The sequence below is a fragment of the Mustelus asterias genome, chromosome 17, assembly GCF_964213995.1.
Source record: "Mustelus asterias chromosome 17, sMusAst1.hap1.1, whole genome shotgun sequence".
Lineage (NCBI taxonomy): Eukaryota > Metazoa > Chordata > Chondrichthyes > Carcharhiniformes > Triakidae > Mustelus > Mustelus asterias.
In genome coordinates, this window is record NC_135817.1 from 5732848 (window position 1) to 5760768 (window position 27921).

The 27921-nt window shown below is 44.8% G+C and overlaps 1 protein-coding gene across 2 annotated transcripts in view; it reads right to left on the reverse strand.

Annotated features, from left to right (window-relative positions):
* fndc3a (fibronectin type III domain containing 3A) overlaps positions 1 to 25979 on the reverse strand; it is a 202931-nt gene extending 176952 nt beyond the window's left edge. Inside the window, exon 1 of one of the 2 annotated variants that reach the window (XM_078232183.1) lies at positions 25825 to 25979. The gene's annotated coding sequence lies outside the window, so the exon portion shown is untranslated. Of the gene's footprint in view, positions 1 to 17522; positions 17613 to 25824 lie in introns of those variants that run through there. The other variant, XM_078232186.1, reaches the window with a different exon arrangement.
* Positions 25980 to 27921: the final 1942 nt, after the last annotated feature.

The window sequence follows — 27921 nt, forward strand, 5'->3', positions numbered from 1 at the left end:
CTCTTGTTCAATCACATACTTCCTATATTTTATTTATTTTATCTGTTTCAAAAGTAGGCTTACATTAACATTGCAATGAAGGTATTGTGCAAATCCTCTAATCTCCACACTCTGGCGCCTGTTTGGGTACACTGAGTGAGAATTTAGCATGGTCAATGCACCTAACCAGCACGTCTTTCAGACAGTGGGAGGAAACCAGAACACCCGGACGCAGACACCAAGGGTACGTGCAGACTCCATACAGACAGTGACCAAAGCTGGGAATTGAAACTGGGTCCCTAGCGCTGTGAGGCAGCAGTGGTAACCAATGTGCCACCAATTTTCTTTTGATAGTGCGGTGACCAGACCTGTGCACACTACTCCAGCTGTGGCCTAATGAGTGTTTTGTACAGCTCCATCATAACCTCCCTACTCCTATATTCTACGCCTCAGCTAATAAAGGCAAGAATCCCATTTTCCTTTATAACCATTTTTTCTACTCGTCCTGCTGCCTTCAGGGATCTTTGAACATGCACTCCAAGGTCCATCTGGTCCTCTACTTCCTAGCATCCTACCAGTTGTTCCCTTACTTTCTAAGTCCTCCTAAAATGCATCACCTCACACTTTTCAAGGTGAATTTCCATTTACCACTGTTTGCCCATCTGACCAAACTGTCAATATCATCCTGAAATCTAAGGCTTTCCTCCTCGCTATTTACCACACCACTAATTTTCGTGTCATGCTACCATATTGATCGTATCTCTTACTTTCACGTCTAGATAGGCTTCCAGTCATAAAAACAACCAGCGACCATCACCCTCTGCCTCCTCCCAGTAAACTAATTTTGGATCCAATTTGCCAAATATGAGCCAAAGTGAATCACTTGCCTGATCAAATAGAGTTTAGGAGTATTTTTTGTTGCATAGGAGAATGAGAGCTTTCTGCTACAAGGGAGTGGTTGAAATAGGTAGCATTGATGACTTGTAATCATCCAGGTTACTTTTCTCATGCATGTACAATCTATTCTTAATTCAGTCATATTTCACTCAGAATATTTTGAATGAACCAATCTTAATGCCACAGCATACCAAAGCACGACAGGAACATTAATCAACAGCAAAAATATTAGGCGGTTGTTGAAATGCATGTGATTGAAATTTTAGTTATTTTACAAAATATTGTGATGGAGTTTGCTTGCTGAATAGTGCATTCAACCACAAAACTTTAAATTAGTCCAGAGAAAAGTCCCATTAGTTCTTAACCATTCCCTCAGGAGTGACATCATGGCAGTAGTAGGAACTGATTCCTCTACCTTTGTCTGCATATTAAACCTATTGCTTGGGCTTCTTCCTTACTGGGAAACAAATCCACTTGCACAGCATCAACTAATCCCTTGTCCGTCCACAATTAACACAGCAGGACTTCCTTACCAGCACTGTCAATGGCATCTCCACATCAACATTGATGTGGATGTGATGTGCATCTCCACATGAATACTGTCAATGGATTCAAAATTTCGATCAACAGAAATATCGCCAATTTCACAATGGCCAAACGCTGTCTGCATTGGATTCTCGACTATATGTCAAATGCAGCCACTTCCTCTGATCGTAACACTGATTTCAAGTGTTGGAGCAGTTTGAATTGATTTTATTTTATCTTCTGCTATGAGAATGGTATATAATTCTCTCTGGATAACCCAATGTAAAGTTCAGCAATGTTCATCCTTGCCACACATTTCTCATAGTGCAGTTTCACAGCATAAACCATACTGGCATCCAATGGTTGAATTATGAACGTCATGCTTTGAGGTAAAAATATTAGCTTGGTTGGTATGCCCTGAGAGCCATAAATTTGAGAACCACCAAGATGACATTATTGCCTTGTGATGCCACACTTCAAAATAATGCAGCCAATCTTTTAAAAAAAACAGGCATTGAAACATTTTTGTTGTTCTTGCCGGTTATAAGCAGTGGAACTACTCCGCAGAACATGGCTGGAGTGAGGGAATGGTGGTGGGGGCACAGGTGGAATTCTTTTATCAGCAGCAGCTTGCTCCCCCAGTAACAAGAGTGCAAAAGATGATATTTCCCTTTCCACAGTCTCCCCACACATTTTTAATCTGCAAAAGCTAGTATTCTGTTCATGTGCTTTGACTTAAAAAATTGGGCAGATTGATGATCATTACAAGATGTTTTTAGATTTGAATAACATTAAAGTTATTTTATCATGCATACAGTTGGTGACACATTTGATGGACAATTGCTAATACCAGCAGCCAAAGAACGGATACTTGAGTCGCCATGTGATTTACCACACATTAACTCGTTTCACAGGAGTGATGCTCAGGACCTCATTTCTCTGAGAAATATCTGAAAATACCTTACAGCTTTACAGGAAGTCAAATTATTCTGTCAATTTACATAGATAGCTGATTTAGTTAGTACAAATACCAACCCTCCAATAATTAAAGTTGAATGTCTTAAAACCAATAAGAGTCTCCAAATTAGGAAACAAATTCTTCCATGACTTGAGCCCATACTTCAAAAGGAAATGTACCAATATTTATTCCTCTCACTCTCTGCTTTCTGAAGACTAAACCACACAGACGCCTTTCAAGTGTGCCTGAGAACCATAACTCAAATATTTAGTTGAAATATCAACCACTCTGGAATTCAACCCCATTATTATCAGTAATTCAAACAACACTATGCACTATTTTAAAAGATTAAAAAATGTTACACTGAAGCAAGCTAAGAAGTGCACAACTAAATTACAGCACGTCACAAGATGAAGTATTAGTAATGGATCAAGAGTTCAATGAATACCTGGTTTCTATAGGTTTTGAAGTTCTTCATTACATTTCTAACTGACATCAAAGGTCAAGCAGAAAACAGCAGTAATTATCTGCCACATTTGAGCAAATAAATTTCCAAGTGACAACTACAGACTACATTTTATCACACAAGTCCCCGATACTTTATTTATATTTAAATCTTTTTTTAAACGACATAAAAGTGACCCTTCCTATATCAAAATGTTTTAAGGACTGACTAACCAGACATGTGAATAATTAAATCAAGATTAATCCTTTCCTCAAAATTCATGGAAATTATGTCTCCATTAGTCATTTTTAACTGAAAATAGATGAAAGCGAGAAAAACAAAGTTTCACATCTTGGATAGCTGCATAGTTGCTTCAGTACTGGTTTACAAACAGGAAAATGGGAGCTTTTTCCTATCCCCACAATGCCCTCCACCAGCAACTCCATAAAATCAGTTAATTGCTTCTATTTGGATTTAAGCCAAACTCACCCTAACTATGGCCCTTAAACATCCAAAGTATTCATTTTTTCCCCCAAAGCTTAGAACTTTATGCTTAAATTTCACAAGCTTTGAGTAACTTTTTTTTGGTTCACTGGTTATTTCAAATAAAAAGCACTGGGATATTTTTTGATGTTTCCAACATTCAAAAGTGCAATTTTGTACACACTAACAGATTTCTAAACACGTTGCCACCTTTCAAGAACTAGAAACTAACGGCTAACAGTACAGGTTAATTATCAGATGTATTAAACTGTTCTAATAAACAGTAAAACCTTTCAGTTAAACAGAATAAATCACATGCCATAATATGTTTAAATATGCAAAACAATATAAAACTAATGCAACATTATTTTGGAAGATAAATTACAGCTTCCATTAGAGTTCAGGATTTTTTAAAAAATTACACAAACAACCCAAGCTCAATTTTGCTCAATCGACATTTCGATCCTTGTGAGGAGTAACTTTGCAATATAATTTTAAAATGCCTTCTCGTATGTACAGAAGATATTAGTTAAAAACCAATCTGAACAGCAGGTGCTTCCTCTCACAAAATGAATGACAAGTCATTCCCTGCTGCCAACACGTATGCTAGACACTTACAAAGCAACACTGAAAGGGACATGGGAATGAATGAGTTAGTTACTAACTACCCTCTTACCTGCAGTTTGATGTACAGTGAGGAGCTGAATTAAAGACTTTACAGTACAGGAACATTCATTCAGCCCTCAAGCCATTCATGTAGATCTTGGTTTGTCTGCATCTTATCTCCATCCACATATCTTGGTACTATATATTCTGCGAAGTACATTCTGGCATCACTTTTGAATGGTCTACTACTAATTTTATGTTACTCAGGATTCTTCCACCATAGGAAAAGTTTCTATCTACCGCTTCAATTCCTTTCATCATATGGAGAAGATGGCCGCGTAATGGGACTGGATAATCCAGAGACCCAGGATAATGCTCTTGGAATCCGGGTTAGAATCCCACTTTGGCAGATGGTGACATTTGAATTGAATAAAAGTCTGGAATTAAAATTCTAATGATTACCATGACACCATCATCAACTGTTGTAAAAACCCACTTGGTTCACTAATGTCCTCATTTGGTCTGGCCTAACGCGACTCCAGACTCAGCAATGTGGGTCTGAAACGTCCTCTGAAATGGCCAAAAAAGCCACTCAATTCAAGACCAATTAGAGGTGTGCAACAAATGCAGGCCCAGCCCAGCAACGCCCACATCTCATGAAAGAATTTTTAAAAACGTAAATACCTCAATTAAGTCACCTCAATCATCTACTTCAAAAAAATACAAGCAAGTTGCCCCTTTTAGATCCAGTGACATACATGCTGGTGTATTTGTGCTGCACCCTCTCCAAAGCCAATAAAGCTCTCCTGTGCTAGGCACTGAATGCAGTAGTCCAGATGAAGACTGGGATTCTGTCAGACCGGCAGGGGATTTGTCCACTGGTCAGAGTACAATCGCAGAAAAGTGGGCCCAGCCCGTTATGGTTCCTGCTGCAACGGGTTTCATTAAATCCAGCCCCGGAGTCTAATTGGGGCTCTGTATGGCTGGCTTTACCATAAAATGTCCTATCAATTTTTAAATTTTTTTTATAAGCTATTTTAACTATTGGTAATTTCCATACTTGGGCCTCTAAATCTCTCCTTATCTAAAGCTCCCTGATGCTTGCCGTTAAGAAAAGATTTATCTTTCTTAGGTCCAAAGTGAATCATTTCACATACTTCCAGAGTGAACCCCTGCTGCGACAGCTTTTGCCATCTCATTTAATCTATCAACTTTTTACTCCGATCCACATAGTTATTGTGCCAGCCATCTTATAAATACAGCTCTCTTCCTTCAAGCAAGTCATTTATAAATATAATGAAAAATTGTGGCCCCTGTACAGATCCCCAGAGGGAAACACGATAAATAATATTTTGCAAATTTGAGTACAGTCACTGTTCTAGTTCTCCATTTGCTACCTCCTAACCAATTTCTTATCCAAGTCAATAAGTTGCCTTGAATTGCACGTGCTCTCATTTTTGTTAAAAGATGAATGGTTTCCATATCTTTGTATCTCTACATAAATAACCTCCATAAGGACTCCCTTATCTACCATGTTAGTTACCGTCTCAAAACAGACCATTCAGACCTATAGGGCTATGCCTGTTTTTAAACTCCAGGAGCTTCCTCCCATGTTATCTTATCATAGAATCCCGACCGTACCGGAGACCACCATTTGGTCCATCAACTTGCATCAACAACAGTCTCACCCTATTCCTGTAATCCCACTTATTTATCCTGCTAATCTCGACACTAGGGTCAATTTAGCATGGCCAATCAACCTAACCTGCACATCTTTGGACTGTGGAAGGAAACCTGAGCACCCGGAGGAAACCCATGCAGACACGGGGAGAATGTGCAAACTCCACAGAGTGCGACCCAAGCTGGGAATCGAACTCGGGTCCCTGGTGCTGTGAGGCAGCAGTGCTAACTACTGTGCTGCCCCAAATCATCCCTCATAAATATATATTCTGCTGTTTTACCTCTCATACTTCTCCAGCTTCCACTTAAATGCATCTATATTATTTGCCTCAATCATTCCATATTACATACTCCAAAAGTGACTTTCATATTCTTATTCTCTAAAGAAATTTCTCCTCTTGCTTTGGCCTCCCCCAGTGGAAACATCATCTCTAAATTATGACGGTTATAGGATAGATGTAGTGACCTAAATCACCTTTCAGTCTTCTTTCTGGAGCTTCCTACAGATCTAAAAAACTTAATACAGAAAATCACTGTACAGTTCGAACAAAACTTTGTCTGACTTCGAAAATACTGCTCTGCCTTTGTACCGTCTTTGTTGGCTGTCACTTTGCAATGTTTACCACTGGGTTTACTAAGATTCACAGGGCTCAATGTCATTGTTTCAATGCCACTCATGAATGAATGCGTGCATGTGTTACCCATTTTTTCATCCACAGGTCAGTACTTTACATTTGTTAGCATTCAATTTAATTTACTATTACTACAGTGGTGCCAGGAAACATTTGTCCAATTTCTAAGCTTTCCTATTCAGATCCCTTGCCCCATCTAACTTGGTGTCTTTTGTAATAACAAAACAAATGTTGGAAACACTCAGCAGGTCAGGCACCATTTGTCAATTACTTTTCATCAAATCTGGCAAATGGCAGAGATGAACTTCTCAACCAAGGATTCTTCCCACTGTGATTGACAGAGCCCTCGACCATGTCTGCTACAGTTCCAGCATTTCGGCTCTCACCCCTTCCCCTGCTTCCCTTAACCACGAAAGGGTTACTCTCACCTTCACTCTCCACCCCACCAGCCTCCATATTTAACAGATCATTTTCCGCCATTTATACCATCTCCAGCATGATGCTATGAAACGCATCTTCCCTTCCCCTCCCCTTTCAAAATCCTGAGGGACTGTTCCCCAATACCCTGGTCTACTCTTCAATCACTCCCAACATCTTCCACGCAAACACAGGGAATGTCACACCTGTTCCTTTACCTCCTCCTTCCTCACAGTCCAAGGTCTCAAACACTCCTAGGTGAAATCGCTATTTATGCATTCTTCTTTTAATTCAGTCTACTGTATTCACTGCTCACAATCTGGTCTCACCAAACACATTGGGTGGCTGTTTTACAGAATGCCTCCATTCAGTCTACAGGCTCGACCTTGCTTGTCATAGAGGTTTACAGCATGGAAACAGGCCCTTCGGCCCAATTTGTCCGTGCCGCCCAGTTTTTACTATGAAGCTAGTCCCAATTGCCCGTGTTTGGCCCATATCCCTCTATGCTAATCTTACCCATGCAATGGTCTAAATGCTTTTAAAAGACCCGCCTCGACTACTACCTCTGCCAGCTCGTTCCAGACACTCACCACTCTGAAAAACTTGCCTCTCTGGATCCTTTTGTATCTCTCCCCTCTCACCTTAAACATATGCCCTCTAGTTTTAGGCTCCCCTACCTTCGGGAAAAGATGTTGACTATCTACTTTATCTATGCCCCTCACTATTTTATAGAGGTCAGAGGTTTACAGCATGGAAACTAGCCCTTCGGCCCAACTTGTCCATGCCACCCTTTTTTTTTTAGAAACTCCTAAGCTAATACCAATTGCCCGCATTTGGCCCATATCCCTTGATACCCATCGTACCCATGTAACTATCTAAATGCTTTTTAAAAGATAAAATTGTACCCGCCTCTATAGCTACCTCTGGCAGCTTGTTCCAGACACTCACCACTCTGAAAAAATTGCTGCTCTGGACACTTTTGTATCTCTCCCCTCTCGCCTTAAACCTATGCCCTCTAGTTTTAGACTCCCCTATCTTTGGGAAAAGATATTGACTATCTACCTTGTCTATGCACCTCATTATTTTATAGACCTCTATAAGGTCACCCCTCAGCCTCCTACGCTCCAGAGAAAAAAATCCCATTTTATTCAGCCTCTCCTTATAACTCAATCCATCAAGTCCCGGTAGCATCCTAGTAAATCTTTTCTGCACTCTTTCTAGTTTAATAATAAAGTGTGGCCTTACCAATGTCTTGTACAACTTCAACAAGATGTCCCAACTCCCTGTATTCAATGTTCTGACCAATGAAACCAAGCATGCCAAATGCCTTCTTCACCACCCTATCTGCCTGTGACTACACTTTCAAGAGCTATGAACCTGTACCCCTAGCTCTCTTTGTTCTATAACTCTCCCCAACGCCCTACCATTAACTGAGTAAGTCCTGCCCTGGTTCAATCTACCAAAATGCATCATCTCACATTTATCTAAATTAAACTCCATGCCATCAACCAGCCCACTGGCCCAATTGATAAAGATCCTGTTGCAATCCTAGATAACTTTTTTCACTGTCCGCTATGCCAACAATCTGGGTGTCACCTGCAAACTTACTAACCATGCCTCCTAAATTCTCATCTAAATCAATAATTTAAATGACAAATAGCAGTGGACCCAGCACCGATCCCTGAAGCACACTGCTGGTCACAGGCCTCCAGTTTGAAAAACAACCCTCCACAACCACCCTTTGTCTTGTGTCATCAAGCCAATTTTGTATCCAATTGCCTACCTCACCCTGGATCCCGTGAGATTTAACCTTATGCAACAACTTACAATGCAGTACCTTGTCAAAGGCCTTGCTAAAGTCCACATAGACAACGTCAACTGCACTGCTCTCATCTAACTTCTTGGTTACCCCTTCAAAAAACTCAAATTTGAGAGACACGATTTTCCACTCACATAGCCATGCTGACCTACGCTAATCAGTCCTTGCCTCTCTAAATGCCTGTTGACCCTGTCTCTCAGAATACCTTCTAACTACTAACCGACTAGACTCAAAGGCTCAACGGCCTGTAGTTCCCAGGCTTTTCTCTGCAGCCCTTCTTAAACAAAGGCACAACATTTGCTACCCTCCAATCTTCAGGCACCTCACCTGTGGCTGTCGATGTTTCAAATATTTCTGCTAGGGGACCCACAATTTCCTCCCTAGCCTCCCACAACGTCCAAGGATACATTTCATCAGGTCCCGGGGATTTATCTACCTTGATGCACTTTTAGACTTCCAGCACCACCCCCTCGAATACATATACTCCTCAAGACATCACTATTTATTCCCCCAAGTTCCCCAACATCCATGCCTTTCTCAACAGTAAATACCGATGAGAAATATTCATTTAGGATCTCACCCATCTCTTGTGGCTCTGCACAGATGACCTCGTTGATCTTTAACAGGCCCTATTCTCTCCCTAGTTACTCTTTTGCCCTTTATGTATTTGCAAAAGGTCTTTGGATGCACCTTTGCCTTATTTGCCAAAGCAATCTCGTGTCCCCTTTTTGGCCTCCTGATTTTTCTCAACTCTACTCCGACACCCTTTATACTCTTCAATGGATCCATTTGATCCCAGTCGCCTATGCATGTCATATGCCTCCTTCTTCTTCTTGACCAGGGCTTCAATATCCCGAGTCATCCAGGGTTCCCTACTTCTACCAGCTTTGCCCTTCACTCTAAAAGGAATATACTTACCCTGAACCCTGGTTAACACACTTTTGAAAGCTTCCCACTTACCAGCCATCCCTTTGCTTGCCAACATACTCCCCCAATCAACTTTTGAAAGTTTCTGTCTAATACCATCAAAATTGGCCTGGCCTCAATTTAGAACTTTAACTTTTGTGTGAGACCTATCATTCTCCATAGCTATCTTAAAACTAATGGAATTATGGTCACTGGTCCCAAAGTGATCCCTCACTAACACATCTGTCACTTAACTTTCCTTATTTCTCAAGAGGCGGTAAGTTTTGCCCCCTCTCTAGTCGGGCCATTCATACTGAATGAGAAATTCCTCCTGAAAACACTCAACAAATTTCTCTCCATCTAAGCCCCTAGTGCTATTGTTGTTCCAGTCAATGTTGGGAAAGTTAAAGTCCCCTCCTGTTACCACCCTATTTTTCTTGAAGCTATCTGTAATCTCCTTACGTGTTTGCTTCTCAATTTCCCACTGACTATTTGGGGGCCTATAGTATGATCCTATCAAAGTGATCTCCCCCTTCTTACTTTTCAGTTCTACCCATATAGACTCAGTGGGCAAAACCTCAGGAATATCCTTTCTCAGTACTGCCGTGATGTTCTCCCTAATCAAAAACAGAACTCCCCCTCCTCTCTTACTTCCAGTTCTATCCTTCCTATAGCATCTGTACCCTGGAGCTGCCAGTCCTGGTCCTCCTTTAGCCATGTTTCAGTAATAGCTATAATATCCCAATCCCATGTACCTATCCATGCCCCGAGTTCATCTGCCTTGCCTGTCAGGCCTCTTGTGTTGAAATAACTGCAATTTAATCTAGACTTCCCTTGCTCTCTGCCCTGCTTTTGCCTGACCTGTCTAGTACTAGGATTACTGACACTGCCTTTACTATTTAACGTGCTCTCTTTAACTTCCATGCTGTCTTCAACCTTCTCTTCTGTTTCCCTACAGCCCCTTGCCAAACAAGTTTAAACCCTCCCGAGTGGCTCTAGCAATTTGCCCCGCCAGGATATTAGTCCCCCTCCAGTTCAGGTATAACCCTTCCCTCTTGAACAGGTCACCCCTGCCCCAGAAGAGGTCCACAAATCTAAATCCCTGCCCCCTGCATCAGCTCTCAACACAGATCGACACAGATGCCATCATCTCACGTGAGAACACCATCCACCAGGTACACGGTACATACTCTTGCAACTCGGCCAACGTTGTCTACCTGATACGCTGCAAGAAAGGATGTCCCGAGGCATGGTACATTGGGGAAACTATGCAGACGCTGCGACAACGGATGAATGAACACCGCTCGACAATCACCAGGCAAGACTGTTCTCTTCCTGTTGGGGAGCACTTCAGCGGTCACGGGCATTCGGCCTCTGATATTCGGGTAAGCGTTCTCCAAGGCGGCCTTCGCGACACACGACAGCGCAGAGTCGCTGAGCAGAAACTGATAGCCAAGTTCCGCACACACAAGGACGGCCTCAACCGGGATATTGGGTTCATGTCACACTATTTGTAACTCCCACAGTTGCGTGGACCTGCAGAGTTTCACTGGCTGTCTTGTCTGGAGACAATACACATCTTTTTAGCCTGTCTTGATGCTCTCTCCACTCCCATTGTTTTGTTTCTTAAAGACTGGATTAGTTGTAAGCATTCGCATTCCAACCATTATTCATGTAAATTGAGTCTGTGTCTTTATAAGTTCTGTTTGTGAACAGAATTCCCACTCACCTGAAGAAGGGGCTTAGAGCCTCGAAAGCTTGTGTGGCTTTTGCTACCAAATAAACCTGTTGGACTTTAACCTGGTGTTGTTAAACTTCTTACTGTGTTTACCCCAGTCCAACGCCGGCATCTCCACATCAGCTCTCAAGCCATGCATTCATCTGCCTAATCTAAGACTCACTAGCACGTGGCTCAGGCAGTGGTCCAGAAATGACTACCCTCAAGGTCTTGTACTTTAGCCTTCTGCCTAACTCTCTATATTCACAATTCAGGACTTCATCCCTTTTCCTACCTATGTCTTTGGTACCAATGTGTACAACAACCTCTGGCTGCTCACCCTCCCCCTTAAGAGTATCCTGCAACCACTCAGAAGTTCTTGACCCTGGCACCAGGGAAGCAACACACTAGCCTGGATCTCGATCACGGCCACAGAAACGCTTGTCTGTGACTCTAACTAGCGAGTTCCCTATTACTACTGCTCATTTGCTCTTTGCCCGACCCTGCTCTGCAGCAGAACCAGGTGTGATGCCATAGGCCTGGTTGCTGCTGGTATTTTCCCCGAGAGGCTATTCCCCCTCAACAGTATCCAAAACAGTATACCTGTTTGAAAGGTGAATAGCCACAGGAGACTACTGCACTACCTACCTGCCTTTCCTGGCATTCACCCATCTACTTGACTGAACCTATGGTGTGACAACCTCCCTGTAACTAGTCTGTATTACACTCTCTGCCCCGTATATGCTCTGCAGTGTGTTCAGCTGCACCTCCAACCAAACAATGCAGTCTGTGAGGAACTGCAGCTGGACACACTTCTTGCAGACAAAGTTGCCAGGGAGACTAGATTGCTCCCTGATTTCCCACATCTGGCAGCAGGAGCATACCACTGCCCTAACTGTCCTTTTACAGTAAAAAAAGATAACAGAATCTCAACTCACCTTTCCCTTGCTTGTGGTCCTTACAGTGACTTTTGTTTGGCTAGAGGAGGGAAGGAGGGAAACACTAAAGTAGCGTTTGGGGTTTAACTGTCCCTTGACAACAGCTCCTCCACAAACCACTGCCTGGAAGCAGTGACTGCGTCGATGCAAATCTTCACCCCAACAGCCAATCAGCATCATCTCTCTGCTGCCCTCTACTGCACGCTTGCCTTCACTTGGCTAGAGATGGGGGGGGAGCTGTCATTTTAATTCTCTACCTTGCTATCATGTTTTGGCCTGCTGCATGGTTTGAAAGCAAAGCTCAATGTAAACTTGAGAAACAGCATCTCATATTTTGACTAGGCACTTTACAGCCTTCCAGTCTCAACACTGAGTTTAACAATTTTCGACCAAGAACTATACCCGCGCGCGCACACAATTTCTCCTCCCTTCCTATAGTCAGAGGTTTACAGCATGGAAACAGGCCCTTCAGCCCAACTTGTCCATGCTGCCCTTTTTTTAAAACCCCTAAGCTAATCCCAATTGCCCGCATTTGGCCCATTTCCCTCTATACCTATCTTACTGTCTAAATGTTTTTTAAAAGACAAAATTGTACATGCCTCTACTATTACCTCTGGCAGCTTGTTCCAGACACTCATCACCCTGTGTGAAAAAATTGCCCCTCTGGACACTTTTGTATTTCTCCCCTCTCACCTTAAACCTATGCCCTCTAGATACCTTCCTTGTCCCACTCACCACATGCTCAAAACTTATTACAGCTCTAGCTTTCCCCATTTCTAATGGAAGGTCAGTATATTGAAACATTAACTCTGTTTCCCTTGCCACATATTGCTGCCTGACTTGATTGTTACATGATCATAAGATACAATGCCCCCTTTACTCCCTGTTAAAATATAACAAACTTACCAGCAGACAGAATTCCATGATAGAACTTCAAATTACAGGGACCAACAAGCGCAGTCACTGAATTGTTGTAAGCAACCAGGCTAAAAGAAACAAGCCATGTTACAGTTGCTTGAAAATGGAATAAAAACCTTGTCTCTCCTCCCTACCTGGTTCCATCTTCAAGCTTATCTGGCCATGTGGCACGTACAAAAATCCCTGACTTTTATTCCTAATATTACCCAAATTTTATTTAATGTTAAAGTAGATAAAATCTATTAAAATATTACCTTGCTAGATTTGTTCCTTACTTCCAGGTAAAATATCTAGTGTATGACCTTGCAAATTCTCTTCAGTGGTTTTAGCTTCAGCTTTAGATCAATAGACACTCAAGTCTCTCCAGTGATACTCCACTTTTTATTAACATGTAACACTTAACTTCTCCACCTTTCACCATCCCTTCACAGCTCCAACATTGTATGCAGTTTATACTTCCCCCAATTTCCCTCACATCCCACCAATTTCTACCACGTTGGCACATATTTTGCTTGTAGTAATCCTTCCAATTCAGTCTGTTTGTGCCTAAACTTCGAGCATGTCTACACTCTTTCCACCCATCTATTTGTGCCCCACTGATTTAGCTTTGGTACATTCTGCTCTTTCCTCAAAATTGATTCCTACGTTCCATCAGTACTTCTTGAAACCAGCTCCCTTTCCAAAACAAAAAAAATTTGAGAAATAGGACAGACAACATATACCCATTAGTAAGGATTCTGCAAGGGTTCATCAAAATTGATGTTCATAAGACATGAAGGAAAGCAAAACTGTGTACAGACACTATTCTTCTTTGCTATTTTTAAAATTAACTTTCTGCTAAACTCAACAAGATGGCTGCTACAAGTCAAATGGGAGTTTCAAAATCGAGGCATTGCTCAACTGGAGCCAACATAGGTCAGCACAGATAAATGGGATTTAGTGCCAGTTAAAAAAATTGGCAGAGTTTTGGCTGACCTCAAGTTTATGGTAAGTGGGGGAGGCTGGTCAAGGGTGTGTTGGAAGGTCAAGTTTAAAGGTAACAAAAGCTTTACTGAATGGCAGAGCAGACACAAAGGCCTAAATGGCCTCTTCCTGCTCCAGGTTTGTATGTTCTATTATTATAGCACATACTCCAGAATACATTCAGCTGTTTGATGATTGCTTTACCTTAACCTCAGAATACTTTCCTGGCAATAAGTCTAAAGAAGGCAGAGATGTTGTATCAACCCATCCCGACCATGTACTCCAAGACCCTACATCTCTAACAACATAGCTCTCCATTCAGTACAAAGTTTTTGCTATCTTGAGAGTATTCTCTTCAACAACACTTCACCAGTTGACAAAATTAACCATCGCCTGGTAAAAACAAGCTCAGCATTTGGCAGACTGTCAGACTTTGGAAGGAGCACAGAGTTTGTCTCACAACAAAGTTCAAAGTCTACCAGGCTGTGAATCTTAAGTCATTTCTTTATGGATGTATAACTTGGACAAGGGCCGGCATCACATAGAAAAGCTAAAAACATTCCATCTTCACTGCCTGAGATCTTTTTGCAACATCAGGTGGGAGGGCAAAATCCCTAACATCGTGCGCATGCTCATCAGAGCGGGTTGGTCATGGTTTGCATGGAGCTTTCCCACATCCCAAAGGCAGTACACTCCAGCCAGCTGAGTACAGGAACCCACACCACAGGACATCTCAAACCTAGATATAAAGGTAATGTGAAAGACAAACTCAGGGCTTGCAAGCTGGATCCCAGCGCATAGAGAAAAGGCAGTCTTCAACAAATGGAGAAGTTTCTGTCATTAAGCAATTCTGACATGAGGAGAAGAGATAAGTGTCTTCAGAACAAGTGAGCACAGTGCAAAACCAATGTCTCCATCCATCCAACACTATCTTCACATGCAGCATTTGCAATCAATTACGCAAACCAAGACTTGGCCTAACGTCACGAGATGACATCAACCTAGACTCTAAAAGCAGTCTTTTTTTTATTTGTTGCACACTCATCCATCAAAGCAATGGGTGAATCCACTAAGAAAGGAAGAAAGATAGACATCATTTACAATTAATCAAAACCAACCCACCGAAAATAATTTATTGCAGCGATGTCACTATCAATCAAATAAGGTTTCACAAGGTATTAGGATGGTTTGCAAGAAACCTGCCAAGCAATTCACACATAATTCAAGACTGCCACAATTCATGGTCGCAGGACCCTCAATGTTCACTGATGAGGGCAGTGATCATCACCACATAGAAACACCATCTTCTCGAGCAACTGCCATAGTAAAACATTTCAGAAAAATAAAAAAATAAATTGAACTAATTAAAAATGACTTGAAGAAAATGTAACACGAGGGTTAATATTTGAAACTGGATGACTTTCTGATCTACATGTGATAAAAGAATGCTACACTGATATATTACCATACTAGCCATGCATGATCCACAAAAACAAATACTTGGAACTGTTTATTTGCTGTTTACATTGTTCTTTTATCCATTCAACCCCCCCTCTCAAAAAAAAGATCCACAGCATTAAGATATAATTCTGAATAAACTATATTCTGTGCAAACCCTAGTAATCACATTTGCAGCAACATCTGAGTGTTGAGTTGATAACTTTGGAAACATATTGGCAGTTAGATTACGGTCAAAGAGGGTGAGGTAGTTTACAGGCTCTTTAAACACTTGAAAACCGTTTATATTAAAGTATGAAATATGTAACTATGGGCAATACTTATAAACTATACTGGATGTTCCAAATGAGTAAAATTAGGTTGCCAGGAGCATAATCTCAGTTTGCTTTCTTTCACGGAATTTATAGAACCAACTGAAAGAAAAAGCCACATACTACAGTGCTAATGCATTTCTGCTGACTTATTAAGAATGATGTGGAGATGCCGCTGTTGGACTGGGGTAAACACAGTAAGAGTTTTAACAACACCAGGTTAAAGTCCAACAGGTTTATTTGGTAGCAAATACCATTAGCTTTCGGAACGCTGCTCCTTCATCAGATCTTTAAGACCTGGTTGGCTCTAGAGATTCGCATTCTAATCAGTATTCTGTAACTTGATTTTGTGTCTCTGTGCCCTGTTTGAGAGCAGATTTCCACTCCATCTGACGAAGGAGCAGCGCTCCGAAAGCTAATGGCATTTGCTACCAAATAAACCTGTTGGGACTTTAACCTGGTGTTGTTAAAACTCTTACTGACTTATTAAGAAAGCAGAGTCTCCCTCTTAATGCCAAAATGTGAACTCAAAATTACAACATTCATTATTTTATTTCTTACCAAAATTCAGGGAACAACAATGTGAAGGGGGCTGGGAAGTATTTTTAATGTTTGCCTTCTTGGGAGGAAAAATAATCACTGAGACTATCTCTTCCTCATGAAGAAGAACCTCTTCAGCTTATCGAGTTTGAAAGTTAGCTTGGAAGAAAATAAAAATCAGTCAGAGTTCCAACACCTAACACTTTTATTGTAGATGTCAGGTGAAGTCTGCACCATACATGTATGTATCTCATAACTCAAATGCCTAAACCAACTATCTAATTTGTTGCTTTAAATTCAGTTTCAAGATTTATGAATTAAAGCTCTGAATCAAGTCATAACAATTAGAACAAGCTCTGACAATCTCTCTAACTGTTGAAAATGATTCCCATGCTTACTATGAACAGAACTGCAAATCAGGCTTTAAGTTGGAACAGTGTATAGACAAGTGAAACAAATCAGGTTTGTTAGCTGAACCAAGGGTTGTGATTACACTGGTCACAATTGGCTTTTAGAGTAGCTAAAAAAAACTCAATCCTGGAGCATCATTACAACTTTAACCATGTTAACCATCACCATTTCCCACCACCTTCCCTCAGTTAAAAAATTAAATGTGTCACTCTGATCCCAACCTGGCATTTTCAATTTCACTTAATTGTCCATATGAAATTCATTTTGGTACACAAACAAATAATAAAAAGAAAGAAAACCACCCTATCACGGAGGTTTAATTTTAGTTTTATATTTTTTATTTTATTGAAAGGAATATCAGAGCATCCCGCCATGGAGAAGCAGAATACATGTTACCCATTTAAAACCAGTTAGGATTAGCAGGCCTGCCCTGTGACCCTGGCCATGTCAGCTCTTCTGGTCATTTTCAGCCGCACCCACTCTCCTCATAAATATAGGGGCTATTATCTTAACAGCATGCTAAAAATATTCAAGACGTTACTGGAATCAAATCATAAAAACCACAAGATATCTCACAAACTAGAACCACTTTTAAGCTTCTCTTGAATTGTTTTATTTAGATTCTTGTTCATTCTACTTTGGGGTACAATAATTTATATAATGTAGTCAGTCACAGGAGAATAACAGAGGATATTGATTAATTTAATTGGACTACAAAAGGTGTTAGTTTCAATAATTCAATCAGAAGATGTACAAACATGATAATCAAGCTCTTCACATTTAGCTTCATTCAACCTAGTTCAAAGAATGCTTCACAATTCAATCAGTTGCTAATTACATGATTAATTTTTTAAATATATGAGTTTCTTCATGTCACTTTTTTCTGTTCCAGTTAAAGGGGTTTGAAAATGCATTGTACCTCAGTGACGAACGATACTGTCGACAACTTGCATCACAGGGATGGTGTCTAATTTGGAGATGATGTTCCTATGCATCTGCTGGACTTGATCTTTTAGAAAGTGGAGGTTGCAGGTTTAGGAGGTGCTGCTAAAACCTTGGTAACCTGCTGCGAAACATCCTGAAATACACACTGCAATCACGATACCCTCATGGTGGATGTTTAAGGGGGTTAATGAGGCACCAATTAAGTAGGTTATTTTGTTACGGGTGATGCTGAGTTTAGAGTGTAGTTGCAACTGTACACATCCAGGCAAGCATTTAGCATTCCATTATGGAATGGTTACAGCATTGAAGGAGCTCATTCGACCTAGGTGTCTCTGCTAGCCCTCTGAATGGGCAATTCTCCTATTGCCACTCTCCTGCCTTTTCCCATACCAGTACACATTTTTCCTTTTCAGATAATGATTCAATTCGCTTTTGAAAGCGCCAACTCACCCTGCCTCCAACACACTCAGGCAGTGCATTCCAGATCCCCAACCACTCACCGCAAATATAAACGTTTCTCCTTGTGTCGCCATTGCTTCTTTTGTGAATGACCTTAAATCTGTGCCCTCTGGTTTTCAATTCTTCCATAATTTTGACATGTACCTTGTGGATGGTTGAGGGGCTTTGGAGCACTAGTAAGTGATGATGTGGAGATGCCGGTGTTGGACTGGGGTAAACACAGTAAGAAGTTTAACAACACCAGGTTAAAGTCCAACAGGTTTATTTGGTAGCAAAAGCCACACAAGCTTTCGGAGCCCCAAGCCCCTTCTTCAGGTGAGTGGGAATTCTGTTCACAAACAGGGCATATAAAGACACAGACTCAATTTACATGAATGGTTGGAATGCGAATACTTACAGCTAATCAAGTCTTTAAGATACAAACAATGTGAGTGGAGAGAGCATCAAGACAGGCTAAAAAGATGTGTATTGTCTCCAGACAGGGTAGCCAGTGAAACTCTGCAGGTCCAGGCAGGCTGTAGGGATTACAAATAGTGTGACATGAACCCAATATCCCGGTTGAGGCCATCCTCATGTCACACTATTTGTAATCCCCACAGCCTGCCTGGACCTGCAGAGTTTCACTGGCTATTCTGTCTGGAGACAATACACATCTTTTTAGCCTGTCTTGATGCTCTCTCCACTCACATTGTTTGTATCTTAAAGACTTGATTAGCTGTAAGTATTCGCATTCCAACCATTATTCATGTAAATTGAGTCTGTGTCTTTATATGCCCTGTTTGTGAACAGAATTCCCACTCACCTGAAGAAGGGGCTTGGGGCTCCGAAAGCTTGCGTGGCTTTTGCTAACAAATAAACCTGTTGGACTTTAACCTGGTGTTGTTAAACTTCTTACTAGCAAGTGAACAAATAGCTCTGACCTGATCCAGTTGCCAAAACATTTATATGATTGCTCAAGTTGAGTTTCTGTTCAGGCTGATTCCCCCAGGATGTCAATGGTCTGAACTCAGTGAGGGTAATCAAAATGAACGCCACTGGGAGGTGATTTGGATCTCACTTGTTGATGGTCATTTCCTGATACTTATACGGCACAATTAAACATTCCATTCATCCACTCAAGTCTGGATGCTGTCCTGTTCATGCAGCATATAGGGATTGTCTACTTCAATTGGGCGGGGATCCTGGATTCAGGATTCAATCCTGGACCGGGGAGCGGCGCGGGCTTGGAGGGCCGAAGGGCCTGTTCCTGTGCTGTATTGTTCTTTGTTCTTTGTTCAGTATCTGGGAAATGGCAAATGGAACGGAACATTGACATCTTTAGCACACATCTCCACTTCTAAGTTGAAGATGTTGAGAAGGTCATTAATGAAGTAGCTGGAGATATTTTGGATCTAGAATGCTGCTGAGAAATATCTGCAGCAATGTTCTGAAGCAGAGACTTAGGAAACCTTTTGGTAATGAGCTTGGCATAAGATACATCAAACCCAATATAGCAAATATTTTCAACTATTGAAATTTATCCTCTGCTGCCAGAGGAATGCTCTCCCATCTTTGAGCAGAAGAGCAACACATCCGATCCTTAAGTTTAAAGCTGCTTAGTAAATTTATTAAATAATGAAGTGAATTAATTTATAGATTGTTGACTTGATTCCATTTTAGTTTTAAAACTGACCACAATGACATCCCCTCAACCCACCCTTTGTAAAGCCCCAATATCACATTTGATGGCACCGAACTCTATTCCCTCCAGGCTAATTACTGATCAAGGTGAGCCCCAGCTAAATCAAACAACAAAATTTCTGTTCCAAATCTGCTTCTCTCAGTACCACACAACACATCATTGATCACTGATGGCTATACTGAATAAAATGGGACACAAGGTTCAACACTGTCTCAATTAATTTTCAAGAGCCCGTGGTTCCCAGTCCTTCATCAACCCTTACGTAGATCACGGGATCTGCAAAATAGATTCTGATTAAAATCACCAATTTGATCAATTATTTCCATCACTTTTTGTGATATATTATGTCAAAACAACAACTTGCATTTATATAGCACCATTTAATATAATAAAACATCACAAAGCATTTCATGGCAGCATTATTAAACAGAATTTAATCTGGAAAAGCCTTTTGTGATGCAAAAGAGAGAGAAGCACAACCTATTCAGACAAACAATGTTTAAATTAAAACTAGATTATGAATAAAGTAAAATAGGTCGCAAAACAGAAGTACTGTGACGGTATAGCCAGCGTGAATGTGAAACAATTTCAAAAATGATATCTAGATGCTGCAAAGCCTAGGGAAAGATACAATTTTAGATATAATGAAAAACAATTTTCAAAACCACAGATATATCACAGCCTTTTGTAAAACAAAAGATGCAAGACCACTGTCACCAAGAAGTATTTCATTAATAGCTGTGTAAATTTCCTTTCTTGAAAAAAAAACATTTTTTGTCACAAGAGAGAAACAAGAACAGTATCATATCAATTTTCATCGTGATAACAAGTTTTTAAAATCTTTATTTTAAAATTTTACAATAAATAATGGCTGGAAATATATAGGGTAGAGAACACAGCAGGAATTACTAAACTATTAGATGTCCTATCTATATGAGACAATAAATTAAAAATCTTGTACTTGACTGTCATATGAGGTTAGGATTATATTCATTGGAATTGAGAAGAGTGAGAGGGGCTCTCATAGGATTAGACAGGGTAGATTCAGAAAGAACGCTCCCAATGGTGTGGGAGTCCAGAACTAGGGGTTGTTTGAGGATAAGGGGTAAAACCTTTTGGAACTGAGGTGAAGAGAAATTTCTTCACCCAGAGAGTGGTGAATGTGTGGAATTTGCTGCCACAGAAGAAATTAGATATAGCTCTTGGGGCTGAAGTGATCAAGGGAATGGGGTGAAGGCGAGATCAGGGTATTGAATTTCTATCCACCTGAACAGGCAGAAGGAGTCTTGGTTAGCCTCTCACCCAAAAGGAGGAAGCTTGGTCAATGGTACATTCCATTGGGACTACGGAAACATCAGCCTGAATAACCTGCTCAAGTCCATCAGCAGAACTTTAACCTACAGCTTTGTGACTTTGAGGTGAGTTAATCAACTGAACCAAGCTGAAATTTTAAGCTCTTTCATGACATGGATGAAAGAACTGATGGAGAATGATAGTATTCTCCAAACCATCATGTGCCGCATTCAAGGGAAGCTGACCTGGGTAAACATTATCTGCTTTAACTGGAATGCACTTATAATTAATTCTGTGGTTGGCCATTTACCAAACCCCTCAATCCTAACATAATTCTTAAGAATGGTATGTTTCAACACAATTGTTGGATTTAGTGTTTGATGTAAAGGAGAATAACGTCAAACAACTGAAATATGGACTGCATGTTGCCAAACCAAAGAGAAACATTCCAAAAATTAACAAATCATTGCTTTACTGTGTGGTTTTGTATTTAGTTTGAAAGCAGAGGAAAGTGAAACTGAAGTCCACATTTGGCACAGGTCAGGGCATTTGTGGCTTTCTATTTGTCACAAACTAAGTGTTTACAAACTAATCAGTTGTGTAACCTGAACTGCCCATCCAGACAGTTTCATTTTAAGAGTGAAAAACATTGCACTAAGTGCTGAACTTGATTCATGGTTTTTGTACATGTATACACACATTTTAATACTGAACACAATTAATCACAGAATCTTCCAACAGATGTGGTCCATCGTAACAAAAGAACAAATAAAATAGAAAAAATAAAAATAAAATAAAAAAGTAACCTATGCTAATTCTCTGAACCAGCTATCCTATTTTTGCAAAGGCCTTGCTCTTTCCCCATAGGCCTGATACATTTCCCCTTCAATTGTTGGGGCAATGCAGTCCAGATAACAAATCACTGTGTAAAAGTGAAAGTACAGGGACACAGGTTTCACTTATCAGCAGTACGTCAAATACAGCTGTCTTAGTATTTGGCTTATTACCTGTGACCCTCAGCTGATTTGGTGTTTCAAATGTGTTTATGCCTCCATTTATGTTCCACCCAGCCAAAGCACCACCACCCCCCACCGCTTAGATTCTGCTTTCTTTCTTTGGAGGTGACTGATTCCCACCACCATACCACAAATACCCTTCATCCCCATTAACTCCTGTTTGAATTCAGCTCATTATCCAGGCACAAATTCGCATCTCCCCGAACCACTTCTCTGCCAGTCTGTTTCCTTCCTCCGACCCCCAGCCTCGCCTTCCCCCTCTTAGTCCCTCCACTCTTCCTCCTACCCCTCCCACTCCTTCATTCCCAGCTACTACCTTACCTGCTACATTGCACCCCATCCTAAGCCTCAACTCGTCCCTAACTTTGTGACCCTCTCTTCATCTTATCCCCCTCTTTTAAGTTCCCATACCCAACATCCTCATTCCATTACCCTCCTAACTGCCCACATAAACTCCTCTCCCCAACCTCACCACATTGCTCTACTCTCCCCTTTCCTCCCTAACCCCCCACCCACTCTGCACCTCTTACCCTTCCCATCCAACCATGCACAAATCTCCCCTAAGCACTTTCCCTCCTTCCTCTACCTCCCTCCAAACCCCTTCCCCACAGAACCACTCTCTATCCTTATTCGTCACCACCTCCCAGCCCTCACCCTGCCACCTCTGTCCCTCTTGCCCTCACCACCTCCTTCAACTTTCACTATCCCAACCTCACTTGATGAAGGAGCAGCGCTCTGAAAGCTCGTGATTTCAAATAAACCTGTTGGACTTTAACCCGGTGTTGTGAGACTTCTTACTGTGCCTACCCCAACCTCACCACTTCCTGCCATCTCCTCCATCTCATGCCACAACCCCCCCTCCCTTCCCTCCAAATACTCCTCCCCAATATCCTCCCTACCAACCAACACTTCCCCAGCTCCTTCCATCCTGTCCCCTCCTACATCCTCCCCACTACCCCCTATCCTACATCCCACCCAACAAACCCTCTCTTTCCTCCCATCCTCCACATGACCACAGCCCCTCCCAGCCCACTACCCAACCTACTGCCCCCATCTTCACCCTCAAATCCTCCTCTTCCCGCAATCCTCACCCTCCTATCCTCCTTTCTCCTGCATCTTCGTCCACGGTCCCCCACCCCCCCCGGCCCACGCTCCCCCAACCCCAACCCCCGGCCCGCTCCCGCTCCCCCCGGGCCCATGCTCCCGTACCCCCACACCCCAGCCCACGCACTCCCACCCCCAGGCCCACGCTCCCCCAACCCCCGGCCCGCTCCCCCTCCCCCACCCCCCGGGCCCACGCTCCCGCACCCCCACACCCCAGCCCACGCTCTCCCACCCCCAGGCCCACGCTCCCCCATCCCCCCCACCACACTCCCCCACCCCGACCCACGCTCCCCCCACCCCACAACCCCCCACCTCCCCGACCCACACCCCCCCACCCCCCTGACCCACGCTCACCCCCACCCCCCTGACACACGCTCCCCCAACCCCCCTGACCCACGCTCCCCCAACCCCCCCGACCCACGCTCCCCCAATCCCCCGACCCACGCTCCCCCAACCCCCCCGACCCATGCTCCCCCCCACCCCACGCTCACCCCCACCCCCCCGACCCACGCTCACCCCCACCCCCCCGACCCACGCACACCCCCACCCCCCGACCCACGCTCACCCCCACCCCCCCGACCCACGCTCACCCCCACCCCCCCGACCCACGCTCACCCCCACCCCCCCGACCCACACTCACCCCCACCCACGGCCCCCCCACCCCACGACCCCCCCCACACCCCCCGACCCACGTTCACCCCCATCCCCCGACCCACACTCCCCCAACCCACGCTCCCTCCACCCCCCCCGACCCACGCTCCCTCCATCCACCCCGACCCACACTCCCCCACACCCCACTCTCCCCCCACCCCATGCTCACCCCACACCCCTCCCCAGCCCACGCACCATCCCCCACGCTCCCGGCCCCACCCGGCCCTCGCTCCCCCACCCACACTCCTCCACCCGCCCCGGCCCTCGCTCCCCCACCCGTCCCGGCCCACTCTCCCCCACCCCCCCCCCGACCCGCTCTCCCCCACCCCCCCCCCCCGACCCGCTCCCCCCCCCCGACCCGCTCTCCCCCACCCCCCCCCGACCCGCTCTCCCCCACCCCCCCCCGACCCGCTCTCCCCCACCCCCCCCCGACCCGCTCTCCCCCACCCCCCCCGACCCGCTCTCCCCCACCCCCCCCGACCCGCTCTCCCCCACCCCCCCCCGACCCGCTCTCCCCCACCCCCCCGACCCGCTCTCCCCCCACCCCTCCGACCCGCTCTCCCCCCACCCCCCCGACCCGCTCTCCCCCCACCCCCCCGACCCGCTCTCCCCCACCTCCCCCGACCCGCTCTCCCCCACCTCCCCCGACCCGCTCTCCCCCACCTCCCCCGACCCGCTCTCCCCCACCTCCCCCGACCCGCTCTCCCCCACCCCCCCCCTCGACCCGCTCTCCCCCACCCCCCCCGACCCGCTCTCCCCCACCCCCCCGACCCGCTCTCCCCCACCCCCCCGACCCGCTCTCCCCCACCCCCCCGACCCGCTCTCCCCATCCTCGCCCCCTCCGACCCGCTCTCCCCCCATCCTCGCCCCCTCCGACCCGCTCTCCCCCCATCCTCGCCCCCTCCGACCCACTCTGCCTCCATCCTCGCCCCCTCCGACCCACTCTGCCTCCATCCTCGCCCCCTCCGACCCACTCTCCCCCCATCCTCACTCCCCCCGACCCACTCTCCCCCATCCTCACCCCACCCGACCCACTCTCCTCCCATCCTCACCCTCCGACCCACTCTTCCCCCATCCTCACCCTCCGACCCACTCTCCCCCCATCCTCACCCTCCGACCCACTCTTGCCCCATCCTCACCCTCCGACCCACTCTTCTCCCATCCTCACTCTCCAACCCACTCTCCCCCATCCTCACCCTCCGTCCCACTCTCCCCCCATCCTCACCCTCTCCCCTTACGCTCCCCACACCCTCTTAGCCTCCCCCAACCCAACATCAGCCTCTTACGATCCCACATCCTCACCCTCCCTCCCATTCTCCCCCATCTTCACCTTCTTACACTCTCCCCTTGCCATCTACTCCATCGCACCCCATTACTCCCCTCTTGATCCTCTTAACTGCCTCCCACCCCAACATTAGCTTCTTACCACCCAGGTTCTCCCCATCTTCACCCTTTTACCTATGCTCCCAATCGCACCCAACCAGCCCCGTCCCAGCTCCTCTGCCTCACCTATCCGGCCGCCCTCCTCCTCCGCCCCACCCACCCTGCCCCCACCTCCACCTCCTCCACCCCCCCCCCTCCATCCCGCGCACCCTGCACACCCCCTCCCCCCCCCGGCCCCCAGCATGCCCCCGCCACCATGCCCCCTCCCTCCCCACGCCATGCCCCCTCCCCGCCCCCCCGCCATGCCCCCACCATGCCCCCTCCCCTACCCCCCGCCATGCCCCCTCCCCTGCCCCCCGCCATGCCCCCTCCCCTGCCCCCCGCCATGCCCCCTCCCCTACCCCCCACCATGCCCCCTCCCCTACCCCCCGCCATGCCCCCTCCCCTACCCACCCCGCAATGCCCCCCCCGCCATGCCCCCCCCCCCCGCCATGCCCCCCCCCCCGCCATGCCCCCCCCCCGCCATGCCCCCCCCCCGCCATGCCCCCCGCCGCCATGCCCCCCGCATACCACCCCATCTCCTCACCCTCTTAACCACCCCCCATCCTGATCCAAAACGCCGCCCCTCTCCCTTTTGTTCCCCCCCGCGATATTCCAGGTCTGCCTCAGCCGGCTCCATCTCCACTTACCCCAGGAAGCCAAGCCGAGTAGTGCTGACTGGCTGACGCTCGTACACTGGAGCGGGCTCCCTCTCGGTACGGCCGCCTCATCTCCTCGACGGGGAAGCGGACGCTCTCCAACCGGCACCAACCGTCAGCACGGCCGCCATCTTCCTGGCCGCAGCGCGCGTGCGCGGCCGGCTGGAGTCTATCAGCAGCTCGAGCTGCCCGAAGAGGCGATAACAAGATGCCGTTAGATGGCAGCTGAGCCATTCCCAGGCCCACACTGGCTTCTTTACAGCTATTTTCCCCTACACTCACTGTTGTAATGTGTTCAATTTGAACAGAACAAACTTCCAAAAACAGTAATTAAGTCAAATGCCGTTTCATGTTTTCATGATATGAATTGAGGGATAAATATTGGCCAGGCTTCAAGGAAAGAATCCCCTACTCTTCCCACCTGAAAGGACAGTTTAACATCATGCCAGCTGAGTGCTGTCTCATTCAACTCTTCAAGGCAGAAGTGTTGGAGGAGGATGGTGTCGTTAATCTCATCAACGATTGCTGACGCGTTGAGAAGAATGATAAGGTTAATTAACCACATATGATGCCATTTATGAGTTTAATTAGAGCTGTTCTGTACTGCGGGCAAGAGCGGAAATCTGTTTGGAGGGTTTCAAACGTGTAGAAAGCTGGGCACTATAGGTTTCATCACATGACTTGCCCCACACTCCAGCCATTTGCCAACACATCCATCCTTGAGGCACACTGCCTTCCTACATCACTTGGAAAACAAAGAGACTCATTACCCAATTGGATGATGCTTGCTTGTAAGCCAAACAGCTTTCTTTTTAATTTTCAATATTGTTATATCTGGCAAAGAGAAAAGGTCAAAGAAAATGATTTCAAAATCTTTCTTCATATCCTGATGATTTTTCAATAGAAATGCACAGAGCAGTGTCCTGGAGATTGATCTTAAATTCCTGGAGTCTCCAAGCCAATATTGAAGAGTTGGCAGCCATACTGGGTATGTTCTTGGGAGATGACAACATGTTTGAGGACCTTGGAGAGAAAAAGGAAATTGGAAATGGGGCAGTATTTTGCAAGGACAGAGAGGAATCAAGGCATTTTTTGGAGAATGGTGTTAACTGCAGATTCAAATTGGAGAGGAATAGTTTCTGAGGAGAGAGAGAGAAAACAATGTCAGCCAACAGGAGAGGAGGTTGGGCAGTCAGCAGTTTAATGAGAACTGGATCAAAAGAGCAGGAGGTGGATCTCATGGAAAGGGTGAGCTTGGAGAGGACATGAGGAAAGATGGGAGAGAACTGGAGGAAGATACAAATCCATGGCTAGGGAAAAAAGGAAGTACATTTATGTAACACTTCAATGACCACCAGATGTCTCAAAGAACTTTACAACCAATAAAGTAGGGGGAAGTGCTGGCCTAGTGGTATTATGGCTAGACTATTAATTCAGAATCTCAGCTAATGTTCTGGGAACCCAAGTTCGAATCCTGCTACAGCAGATGGTGGAATTTGAATTCAACAAAAAAATATCTGAAATTAAGAATCTACTGATAACCCTGAAACCATTGTCGGAGAAACCCATCTGATTCACTAATGTCCTTTAGGGAAGGAAATCTGCTGTCCTTCCCTGGTCTGGCCTATATGTGACTCCAGAGCCACAACAATGTGGTTGACTCTCAACTGCACTTGGGCAACTAGGGGTGGGTAATAAATGCTGACCAGCGATGCCCATTTCCCATGAATGAATTTTTTAAAAAGTGTAGTCGTTACCATATTTAGGATATGAGACAGCCAATTTGCCTCCAGTAAAGTTCCACAAATGGCAATGTAATATCATCAGATAATGTTTCACGATGTTGATAGCAGTAACTCCCCTGCTCTTCAAAATAGTGCCATGGAGTCTTTTACATAAAGTGAACAAGTACATGGAGCCTTGGTTTAACATCTCATCCAAAAAACACATCACCAACAGTGCAGCACTCTCTCAGTGCTGCACTGGAGTGTAAGCCTTGATTTGATTTATTATTGTCACATGTGACATACAGTGAAAAGTATTGTTTCTTGCGCGCTATACAGACAAAGCATACTGTTAATAGTGAAG